We start from the raw sequence: 11,142 nt of genomic DNA, 5'->3' as shown, positions 1-11,142 counted from the left end.
AAGGAAATTCTAAATATGTTCACACTAATTAGGCCCCAGTCTCACAAGCCTAGAAACCACTTGTTGACTGCTTGGCAAACCCTGGTCACAAGGGACACATGAGTAATTCCCCAATCAGGTTGCAAGTTGTTGCTGGAGGTTGCTTCCTGTCACTAGGTGAGATTAGTCACAAAGAGAAAATCTGCTACGACTTGGTTTGGTCGCTGTAACCAAACCCAAAGTTTGCAATGCAAAGCAGGGGTGGAGAATTTTCACCTTCAACGAAAAAATTTAGCTTTTTGGTAATGTCTTGTTGTCAGCGGTAAGATGCCAATTTCTCTTTGAAGACAAAAGCTCTTGATTTCTGGTTTGCGTTGCATTTCAGGAATCTGAAACTTCAGGTTTTGCTGCCGCTGAGGGGTTAGTTAGCATGTGTTTTCATTTCCATGTGAACTATGGGCAACTGTGGCAATCTCCTAGCAACTAAAGGAAGGTTTTTGGTGTAGCATTGGTTTTTATGACTCATCATTGGTCATCAACAGTCAGCAACCACTCACCAATCGATCAGGGAACACACATTTTTCCAAGGGGTCACCAACCTGCCCGACTAGTATCTTAGCAAACATGCTCACCTCTGGCTCAAAACACAGACATAACCGCCTCCAAAATGCTAAAACTCAGGGCTTCGAAGAGGATTTCATATTCCACAGCCGATATAACTAACCAAGCTAAAATTTAACACAGATGTCTAGGAGGAAAAAATGGTGAAGCACTGACTGTTTGAATATAAAGGTCAAAGGTCAAATCTGGACATGCATGGATGTGTCCTGCAACCTGATTAGCTGACAGGGATATAAAAACAAAAGGCAGTAACTCAATGGATGTCTTGTGAGAGCAGCAAAATAAACACATCACCAAATAATCCACTAAGAATGAGCATTACATGCACTGTAAAACCTAATAAGTTCACAGAACTCAAAAATTGTTGTGTAACAGATTACACAACAATTTTTTAGTTGTGTTTTTAAAAGTTTTAAGTTTAACTAAAATAAAAATTATAGTTGCAGTTGCCTTAAATTACCTCAATGTTAACTCATAAATGTTGATATTCCTCAACTTATAATTAGGGAGTAATAAACTCAAAATGTTCAATATTTTTCAACTTAATTAAGGTGGGAAATACACTCAAAATATTTTAGATATTGCAACTCATACGATGTGGGAAATAAACTCAAACTTTTTCATATCTTCTAACTTATAATATGGGAAATAACCCTTAAAATCTTCAATATTTTTAAAATACGGTGTAAAATACACTTACAAATAATTCTAAACTGCCCAGTAAATTATAATCAGCTAAAAGTGTTAGAAAACATGAAATTACACATACTAACAATTTAACAACTTTTTATTAAACACAATGTGCTTTTAAAAAGGCACAAACAACAGAGCTCACTCATAAAAAAGTGCTTCATAAATAAAACAAGAGAAAAAGACTCCAAGGGTCTCCATCTCAATTCTAAAATTCAATAACATTTTCAGTATTAACAGCAATTGCAGCTATTAGAACATTGAGGCATTTAACACTTACTGTACCTTGACAGCTGCAGCTCACTTTCTTTTTTAAAAATACATAAAAACAAACAGTACTGTTTCCACTGCTGTACTTATAGGGAACAAACATCAAGGCAGTGCATTTACGTGTTAGGCAACAGAACATTAAACATGAATAGTGCATGAACTGAACAGTCATTCATCTTAAATGTGAGGTAGAAGAGGCAAATGATTAGGAAAAAAACAAACAAAAAAAGCTTCCTCAATACTCAGCTCAACAAGTAGTCAATTCTGAGTGATTCACTCATTGAACAAATCATTCTTCAGCATCAGTAGATGCCCTTTCAGTGGTTTGTTGTCCTCAAGGCACATCACAACCTTCTGGATAAATGTGAATGTAAGCTCAGGTTTCTTTGGGTATTGTAGGTCTAGTGCATAGATGTACCCAAAGAGCAGGAGAAATGACTCAGCCAGATTTGTGGGACCATTCACAAGTATTTCATCCTCAACGACAATGCAGATGCTTTCGGGACTGAAGAGGGCCGAATCAGTAGAGTCATCCGTGACAACTGTCAGCAGAGCCACAGGAGTGTCAGTGAGGTCTGGACCATCTGCTGACTGCAAAACAAAAATAATATAAGAATGAGTTCAGCCCCACAAGGACACAAATCATGCTACTGATTAGAGGTGTGAATCTTCAGAAGTCACACGTTTCTTTTAGGATTATAATGTCAACGATTTAATTTGATATTGCGATACATCATGATGCATTACAATAATCTTAATTTGGGTTTGGTTTTAAATGTTTTCAATAAATATATGCCAAGATATTTGTTTTTGTTATTTACCAAACATTTCTCTGACCACAACATGGCACCTCCAAAAAAATAGAACACTTGAATTTTAAAAGGGAGATAGTTTTTATCTGTGGATTTGTTTTTGTTTAATAATCTTTCAACTATTTTCATGTTTTCTGGTTTATGCGTAACAATCTTATTCAACAATAGTTGATATATGGGAGAAAACAAGTCAAATGAGGACTGTGTTGAACCTCCTTCCTGATATACACCCTGGTTCTCCTTGAGTTCTGAGTGATGTCATATGTTTGACTGAACAGCTAGGCAAAGGGGTTGATGCTGAGGCCAGTACACTTACATCACAAGTCCTGAATAACGTGGAGGCATCTTCACGCAGGTACACAGGAAGTGCACGAAGGACGAGGGCCCGTCTTGTATTTACATCATGCTGTTCCTAGATGAACATACAATATCTATTAGAATAGTATTTACACAAATGCAGAGTAAAAACAAAGTGTTGGATAGCCATGTTCTGATTGTCATTGTTATAGATCAGGGGTGTCCAAACTTTTTGTGTAACGGGCTAAACTTGTCAATCTAGAAGGGTAACCCAAAAAAATCTAAAAAATTTGAATTTTTAATTCAGGGCAAAATTCTCTAATTTCTTTGTATTTATTTTTTATTTAAATTAGGACAAATTATAAAACTCACCCACTGACAACTGGTGAAATGTTGACTCTCTGTAGCTCTTTGCAGTCTGATATCTGTAAACAATATGTGCACAAAGATGACTTATTAATGTTCAAAAACATTTTTTGCACAGCACACACGCATGTAGTCAGCTGATCTCATCTGATGCAGATCTGCTCCTTGATCAAGTGACATTTGTCCGGATTTTTGGCACGAGTGACGTCGAATCAGCATCGCAGCTGGATGGCCCGATTTACATACCCAGCGCAGCTGATTCTCACCACAATAATTTACTAAGATTATATGCACTCCTGTTATTAAGTCCAGTTCAGTCTGTAAATGTTAACCGTTTCGAACTAATGTTGATAGGTGTGTTGCTAAGCTTAATAACTTAAATAACAAACTTGAAATTTACCCGTCCTATTTTCCCCTTTATTGTTTTTTTCTCTGTGCTGTAAATCTTCTGTCTAAGAAGAAATCTGAGGCTGCTGTTCTGAAAATAAGCTACCAAAGCTTTTTCTGAATGAATCAATAAAGATCCATTTATGGAAAGCTGTGATGAAGGCAGTTTTGTCTTTAATTATATTCAACAATATAACATATTCGACCACTTTTAAGTGATTTTGTGATCTTTAATACACTAAAGTTAAGGGTATTTACCTAATTTCTAGTAAGTGGCCCTCAGTGAAAAAAGTTTGGACACCCCAGCCTTACAGGTTAGGGAGTATTTGTGATCCGCACAGTCTGCATCAATGATTCTTTCTTAGCCTGGGAGCAGAACGCGGCTCTTTATTTTCATTTCATTTCAATTTATCTAGCAAAGATCGATAGGGTCTGGCTTAAAGGTGTCAAGGAGGCGCCTCAGTCTGGTTGAGCCTTGTCGAATTAGCGTGAACAATTTAGCTGAACGTCGTTCGTAGCACCGAGTTCGACCAGTGTATAATGTTAGGCTGAATCAGGCGATGCATTTTTCCGCAAGCCTTGACTTGTAGAGCTCGCTTAGTGGAATACCCCTCTAAACTGTTAAAAGGATTTCGAGATTATCTCACAACCACACATTTGAGACTACGAAAAAATACAAACGTGTCTAATTACCATAATGATAACACACTCACGTTGTTTATTATTGTTCGCTTCATGCTAGCACACACACACACACACAGCTCAACAGCGTAAACTACTGACTGTGTAACACGGACACTTATTGAAATAAGTATACTCACAATACGCACGTGCATTACCGGCGAATACGACAACCGGTAGAAACGGACAGTAGAAAGTTTTAGTAGAAAGTTCAAATGCATGGAGCTAGAACTGCCAACCGTCAACTTCCCGGGCAAGAATACAATGCATTATGGGAAATGTTGTCCCCCACGGAAAACCGCCAAAACGTTACACCATTCTAATTTGAAATAACATTACGTATTTGTCACATTCGAAAACTTCTAAAATTACAATTACTTGGATTCGAATTCATTTATAACAAACATTCACTGTGCACAAAGTACGAATATATTTCCAGTAAAAAATTAAAAAAGAATGTTTATCTACATTAACTTTAAACAAAACAAAAACACGTAGACTTACCAAATTTAGGGCAGTTGATGAAAAAAAATAAGGTGGTGGGTTGAAGTTGGGGACTCTTAATCCACACGGGCTGGCCAAATCTTCCCCGCATCAAGGTAAATTCAAGATGGCTGACTCAGCTTTCCTGAGGGAGCGACAAGACTCCACCCACCAGAACGTCACTAAACTAAGCTTCTTAAACTTTTTGAGCTTTCCAAAAAAATTAGCTAAAAAATATTGAGCCCTATTCAATTAAAGCTGCATAAAAGCCAACAGAGCTCAATACTTTATAGTTTGCTCAACTACAAAACGACATTTGAGTGTTATGAGCTTATTAGTTATGAGCTAGGACAACTGTTAGGGATTACAGTGTGTGAGGGACTGGCCAAAGCAGCAGACAGATCGCAAGGTTTCATTTGGTTCACTTTTGAAACTGCCTTATGTAATACAAGGTAAATAAAGCCATTCAGCTAAGCCTCATAATCAGATGACCAGTGGCTGCAAGGATTTCTGTGAGATGCAAACAATATAGTTATGATGTTTACCTCAGGAATATCTCAATAAAGGGTGAAAATAAAAATAAAAAACAGACTTTGCAGATTACAGTCTATCTCATGGTAACAGTTTTATTGAATGGATCAAAAGAATCCATCTGGTGTCAAAACATTGCGCTTTGTAAACTCCACCATCCATGTACTTAGCAAACTAAACTACTTTCTACATCTTTGGAAGATAGAGATCCCATTATTGGGGTCTTTCAAACAGTGCCCTTTTTTGGTTAGTAATACTTATCTATAATGCAGTAATAAACTATTCATTAACACAGATGATGCAATTAGTTATGGATTTAAAAAGCAAACAATTTAGAAAGACAGACACAAGAAGTATCCGAACATTCCTTCTTCCAAAATCAGAACTGTTATGAGAGGACTATGCAGTCATTGATATTCTGGTTCTCGTGCGAGCCGCAGCCGTGTGGCAGGTTATACCGGTGCTGACCTTTCTGTTGTAACACCCCCAGTATAAAAGGAAGTGCCATACAAAGAGCTCTATTAACAGAGAAACCAGATATAATGGGGAAACAAGATGGGCCTTTAATGGGGACAGGCAGGGCTGTCAGCATGCATAATGTAACAGTCGTGTTAAAACAACACTGGGCTCTGTGTGCTCCCCCTTTAAACACACACACACACACACACACACACACACACACACACACACACACACACACACACACACAAAGACATGGTAGCAACCCTATATGAGAAACCCAAGTTATTAATTCACACACTGGTCTTCATCTATGAAATATTCTCCATGCACAGCGCACATTTCTCTTGCAAGGATGGGAATCATTGTTGTGTGTAATTATGAAGACAATGTTCGGAGGGATTATCAAAGAAGTAAGGGGGAAGATAAGAAAGCGGCAGATGAAGAGGGTGCGGGGATGAGAAGAAAGGGAAGTAAAGACGGATAGAGAGAACGGAGGAGGTGGTGAGAACGGAGAGACGAGGATGGAGAGAGGAGGGGAAAGATTACCCCTTCTTTCTGTTTGTCGAGCTATCGTTCCCTCTCCCGTCTCTCTCTTCGCCTCTCCCTCCTCCCTTGTTCCTTCTTTCTCTGTATTAGCATGATAAAGACGTGGTGAAATAGGGCAGCCGGCAGGTCTTTGGACATGGAGACAATGCTATCGCCAGAACAGGCGTCTATACAGCGGGGGGAACAGCCACCGAGGGACCATACACCAACACACACTCGCTAACTTATGGCTGCAGACACAAACACGCGCACACACACTCGTGATACAAGCCCATACAGATAGACAAACATGTAAACACACACAGAACAGTGGATTATAGCGCCCAGGAGGATTTAAACAATAAAGGTAACATACAACCAAAGACAGCAGTCTCCAAACTGGGATGTATAAACACAGGAAATGCATGCAGCAGGATTGTCCCTCATGTTTTACTCATTAAGTTGGTTTGCTAAGTTAAAAATTGTGCTAATTAAAGCTGCTGTCAGTGTTTTGGAGAGGCCCAAATACTTCATGTGAGTGGGAATCCCCAATAAATGTCCTTTTAAACCAGATCTGTGCTTGTTGCTTCCTTTTACAAACTTTCTTTCAAAAAGTTACAGGCAAATCAAATAAATGCATATATACATGTATATATATATATATATATATATATATATATATATATATATATATATATATATATATATATATATAAAAACACCCAGCACGCCCCTGCGGGCGGTTTATCCTTCAAGCTCGGGTCCTCTACCAGAGGCCTGGGAGCTTGAGGGTCCTGCGCAGTATCTTAGCTGTTCCCAGGACTGCGCTCTTCTGGACAGAGATCTCCGATGTTATTCCCGGGATCTGCTGGAGCCACTCGCCTAGCTTGGGAGTCACCGCACCTAGTGCTCCGATTACCACGGGGACCACCGTTACCTTCACCCTCCACATCCTCTCGAGCTCTTCTCTGAGCCCTTGGTATTTCTCCAGCTTCTCGTGTTCCTTCTTCCTGATATTGCTGTCATTCGGAACCGCTACATCGATCACTACGGCCGTCTTCTTCTGTTTGTCTACCACCACTATGTCCGGTTGGTTAGCCACCACCATTTTGTCCGTCTGTATCTGGAAGTCCCACAGGATCTTAGCTCGGTCATTCTCCACCACCCTTGGGGGCATCTCCCATTTTGACCTCGGGACTTCCAGGTTATACTCGGCACAGATGTTCCTGTACACTATGCCGGCCACTTGGTTATGGCGTTCCATGTATGCCTTGCCTGCTAGCATCTTGCACCCTGCTGTTATGTGCTGGATTGTCTCTGGGGCATCTTTACACAGCCTGCACCTGGGGTCTTGCCTGGTGTGATAGACCCCAGCCTCTATGGATCTTGTACTCAGAGCTTGTTCTTGTGCTGCCATGATTAGTGCCTCTGTGCTGTCTTTCAGTCCAGCTTTGTCCAGCCACTGGTAGGATTTCTGGATATCAGCCACCTCCTCTATCTGCCGGTGGTACATACTGTGCAGGGGCCTGTCCTTCCATGATGGTTCCTCGTCTCCCTCCTCTTTCTTGGGTTTCTGCTGCCTGAGGTATTCACTGAGCACTCGGTCAGTTGGGGCCATCTTCCTAATGTATTCTTGGATGTTCGTTGTCTCATCCTGGACTGTGGTGCTGACACTCACCAGTCCCCGGCCCCCTTCCTTCCGCTTAGCGTATAGCCTCAGGGTGCTGGACTTGGGGTGAAACCCTCCATGCATGGTAAGGAGCTTTCTTGTCTTTATGTCAGTGGCTTCTATCTCCTCCTTTGGCCAGCCTATTACCCCAGCAGGGTACCTGATCACGGGCAGGGCGTACGTGTTGATGGCCCGGATCTTGTTCTTACCATTCAGCTGACTCCTCAGGACTTGCCTGACCCTCTGCAGGTACTTGGTGGTTGCAGCTTTTCTAGCGGCCTCTTCATGGTTCCCATTCGCCTGTGGGATCCCCAAGTACTTGTAACTGTCCTCTATGTCTGCAATGTTGCCTTCTGGTAGTTCAATCCCCTCAGTTCTGACTATATATATATATATATATATATATATATATATATATATATATATATATATATATATATATATATATATATATATATATAATTGACTAAGATGTATTTCGAGTTAAATTTATATTCATAAAAATGTCCCTGTAGTTTTGTAAGTTTTGCATACTAAAACACTGACTACCAAATAAATAACATCATGAATTGAATCTCTCTTTTTATGGAATTTTTTTGGTGTAACACGAGAGAAAAATGACAGAATCAATAAAAAAACAACTGATTTCAAAACAGCTCATGTACACAAAGGTTAAAAAAAAGTACACAAACAGCCATGGTGATTGTGACAAAAAAAAAACAAGAAAAAAAAAACAAGTGATGCTTATTGGGAGTTATAAAATCCACATTCAGAGGAGGTTGGGGTAGATGGATGGGTAAAAATGAATTGACAATACTAGGCTAACAAAGCATGAGTACATAAATAACTGTATGAAAGTGATTTTTGAACATTTGTAGATTTTCTTTTCAATAAACATGCTCTGACTGGCTTTTACGTTCATGAATAAATTAGCAATACGAGAAACCGCAAACCTTTTTTCACTGGATGTATTTGGATGTGTCATAGCTGGAAACACACAGTTGGAACTAATGAAACTAACGAGCTTGGCACCAATAAAATATCCCAATAAGTATGCATGACACTGCATTTATGTGCTCCCCTGATGTTACCATTTGTTGTTTTTCTGCCATTATTGTGTTCATTGCACCATTAACTAAATATTTAAATTCATCCACCATGTTTTCCTCTATTGTATCAACAAATTACATTGTTTTTCTTAGTCTAGAAATAAAATTTTCCAATTATTCTGATGTTTTATTATTTGGGCGTTTTGCAGGATTTTTGTTAGGGTTTCAAAGTTTGTGCAATATTACTGTTAACAACTTGGTTGAGGCTTATAATGACAAAATTGAGTGGCTAGTTAAAAAAAACAATTAAAACTAAGAAACTGTACATAACAAAATATACTTACATTTGTTGCCCTCTGTAGTAAATTATTACTCAGGAATGTCCACTTATTGGAACACTGCTTAATAGGCAGATTGTCAGGCTAATCACTGAGATGCACACAAACTTACTCACACACACACACACCTACACACAAACTTGTCTTCAGTGGAGGGTGCATCATCACAGATCTAGAACGTTCTCCAGGTCAGACCCAGAGCCACAGCCCCCCTGGGATGCCCGGCCACCTTGGTAGCGGAGATCCAGGCCAAGGCACAGCTTTCCTTTCGCCTCCCCTTTTTTTTTTCTTGAGAAAAAAAAAACACATCATGGGTCATAACAAATCTACACACACATTTACACTAAAATACACACAGTCACACTTGCATGCAGACACATAATGTACTATGTGTAAACATAGTGTACGCACCAGCATGGATCACAAGCAGTTCATGAACCTGTGACTGTCATCCAACCCTAACACACACACGCAGGCCACACGTGACACACACACACACACACACACACACACACACACACACACACACACACACGCTCGTACTGTCAAAACATACAGAACTGCACAAATGCTGCAATGATCACCACAAGTGATTCTCAGTCTGTAGCTACTCAGCGTTGAATCAGTAATAAACAAAACTAAAATAAGTATAAGAGGTATGAGGGCTAATCCAAATATACTGTAATGAAAATGCATTTTTAGAGGGAATTCTCAGTATACAGACCAAAATGCTGCATTTACTGTGTTGTTTAAAACATTAAAACAAACAACAGTAAATTACATTAGAAATTAAACATGAAAAGCATATGGTGCAGGCCATCAGGTAGGAGCCAGAATCTCAAATTAAAAGTGCCGCTTGATTTTACCACATGTATTGTCAGCTGACTCTAAATCAGACAGCTGGCACTTTGTCTAAGCTGTTCCACAGTCTTTCATCCTATCGTCCTATCTTATCGTTTTAACAACAGTTCCTCTTTAAGAGGTCAAATAATTTGCATAAAATAATGCAGCAACTAAAACAAGGCTGGAGCAAAAATGTCAAAGAGAGGCAACAGACCAGAGAACAGCAAATACTGCAATGCGCTCTCGTTTTCAAAGTTTAAAGGGTGACGCTGGAAAAGTTAAGATGAAAAACAAAACTGCACTTAAATGACAAACACAGAGAATAATTATTAAGTAGCCTATGTGCTGATAATGAGCACTTAAAACTTTGATAACAAAAGTTCAGTTTCAGCAGCCAAAACAGCAAGTTTGTCTCCAGTGTGTGGAAACATGGAAAATCAACTAAAATACCAAATAATACATTTTTTAATACATCTAAAATTGCACTAACCAGGATGATTTTTAATTGTAATTTACTTTTAAATGTAGGTTTCGTGACCAGAATTAATCTAAAAGATAGTTTTACAATTATTACCAGTTTGGCCGATTAAAAGACATCAACTCATATTTTAAATTCTTGTAGCTTTGTAATAATATGGTAGTTATGTTTAGGTTATACTAAATTAAATTCAGATGAAATGAAAGCAGTAGTTGTAGATGAACACAAACTCCATGACAGTATATAATAATTTTGCAGTCCAAATTAAGTTAAATAGTCTGTTTACCTTAACCACCAAATTGTTACCAGTTTGGCTGATTAAGGGTTGCAGTATGTGGCTTTAAATATGAGTGAAAAGCAGGTGTGTGTGTGTGTGTGTGTGTGTGTGTGTGTGTGTGTGTGTGTGTGTGTGTGTGTGTGTGTGTGTGTGTGTGTGAAGGTGCACACACACTGTCAGTCAGTCAGTCACTGCTACAGATAAACACAGCCATAGAGGGCAGTGATGATGACTGACAGGCAGAGGATAATGTCAGTCATCCCGCGCTGTCATTGTGCTGCCTGGCACCTTGCTGATGCGGCAGATACAGAGCGATCAAAGGAAGAGGAGTGAGGAAGTGAAAGGAAGCTTTGTGACAGAGAAGGAGACCGAGTGTTGATGGTG

General features: G+C 39.3%; 1 long non-coding RNA gene across 1 annotated transcript; it reads right to left on the bottom strand.

Annotated features, from left to right (window-relative positions):
• Positions 1 to 1,369: 1,369 nt before the first annotated feature.
• On the bottom strand, positions 1,370 to 4,956 carry LOC145429523 (uncharacterized). Its single transcript, XR_013909769.1, has 4 exons — positions 4,244 to 4,956; positions 3,042 to 3,094; positions 2,689 to 2,784; positions 1,370 to 2,151 (listed from the first exon to the last, which is right to left on the bottom strand). It is a non-coding gene; the product is annotated as an uncharacterized LOC145429523 (long non-coding RNA).
• Between the last annotated feature and the right edge of the window lie 6,186 nt (positions 4,957 to 11,142).

Source organism: Astatotilapia calliptera, chromosome 6 (genome assembly GCF_964374335.1).
Source record: "Astatotilapia calliptera chromosome 6, fAstCal68.1, whole genome shotgun sequence".
Taxonomy (NCBI): domain Eukaryota; kingdom Metazoa; phylum Chordata; class Actinopteri; order Cichliformes; family Cichlidae; genus Astatotilapia; species Astatotilapia calliptera.
Note: the sequence above shows the minus strand (reverse complement) of the source record. Positions and strands in the feature narration are given on the sequence as shown.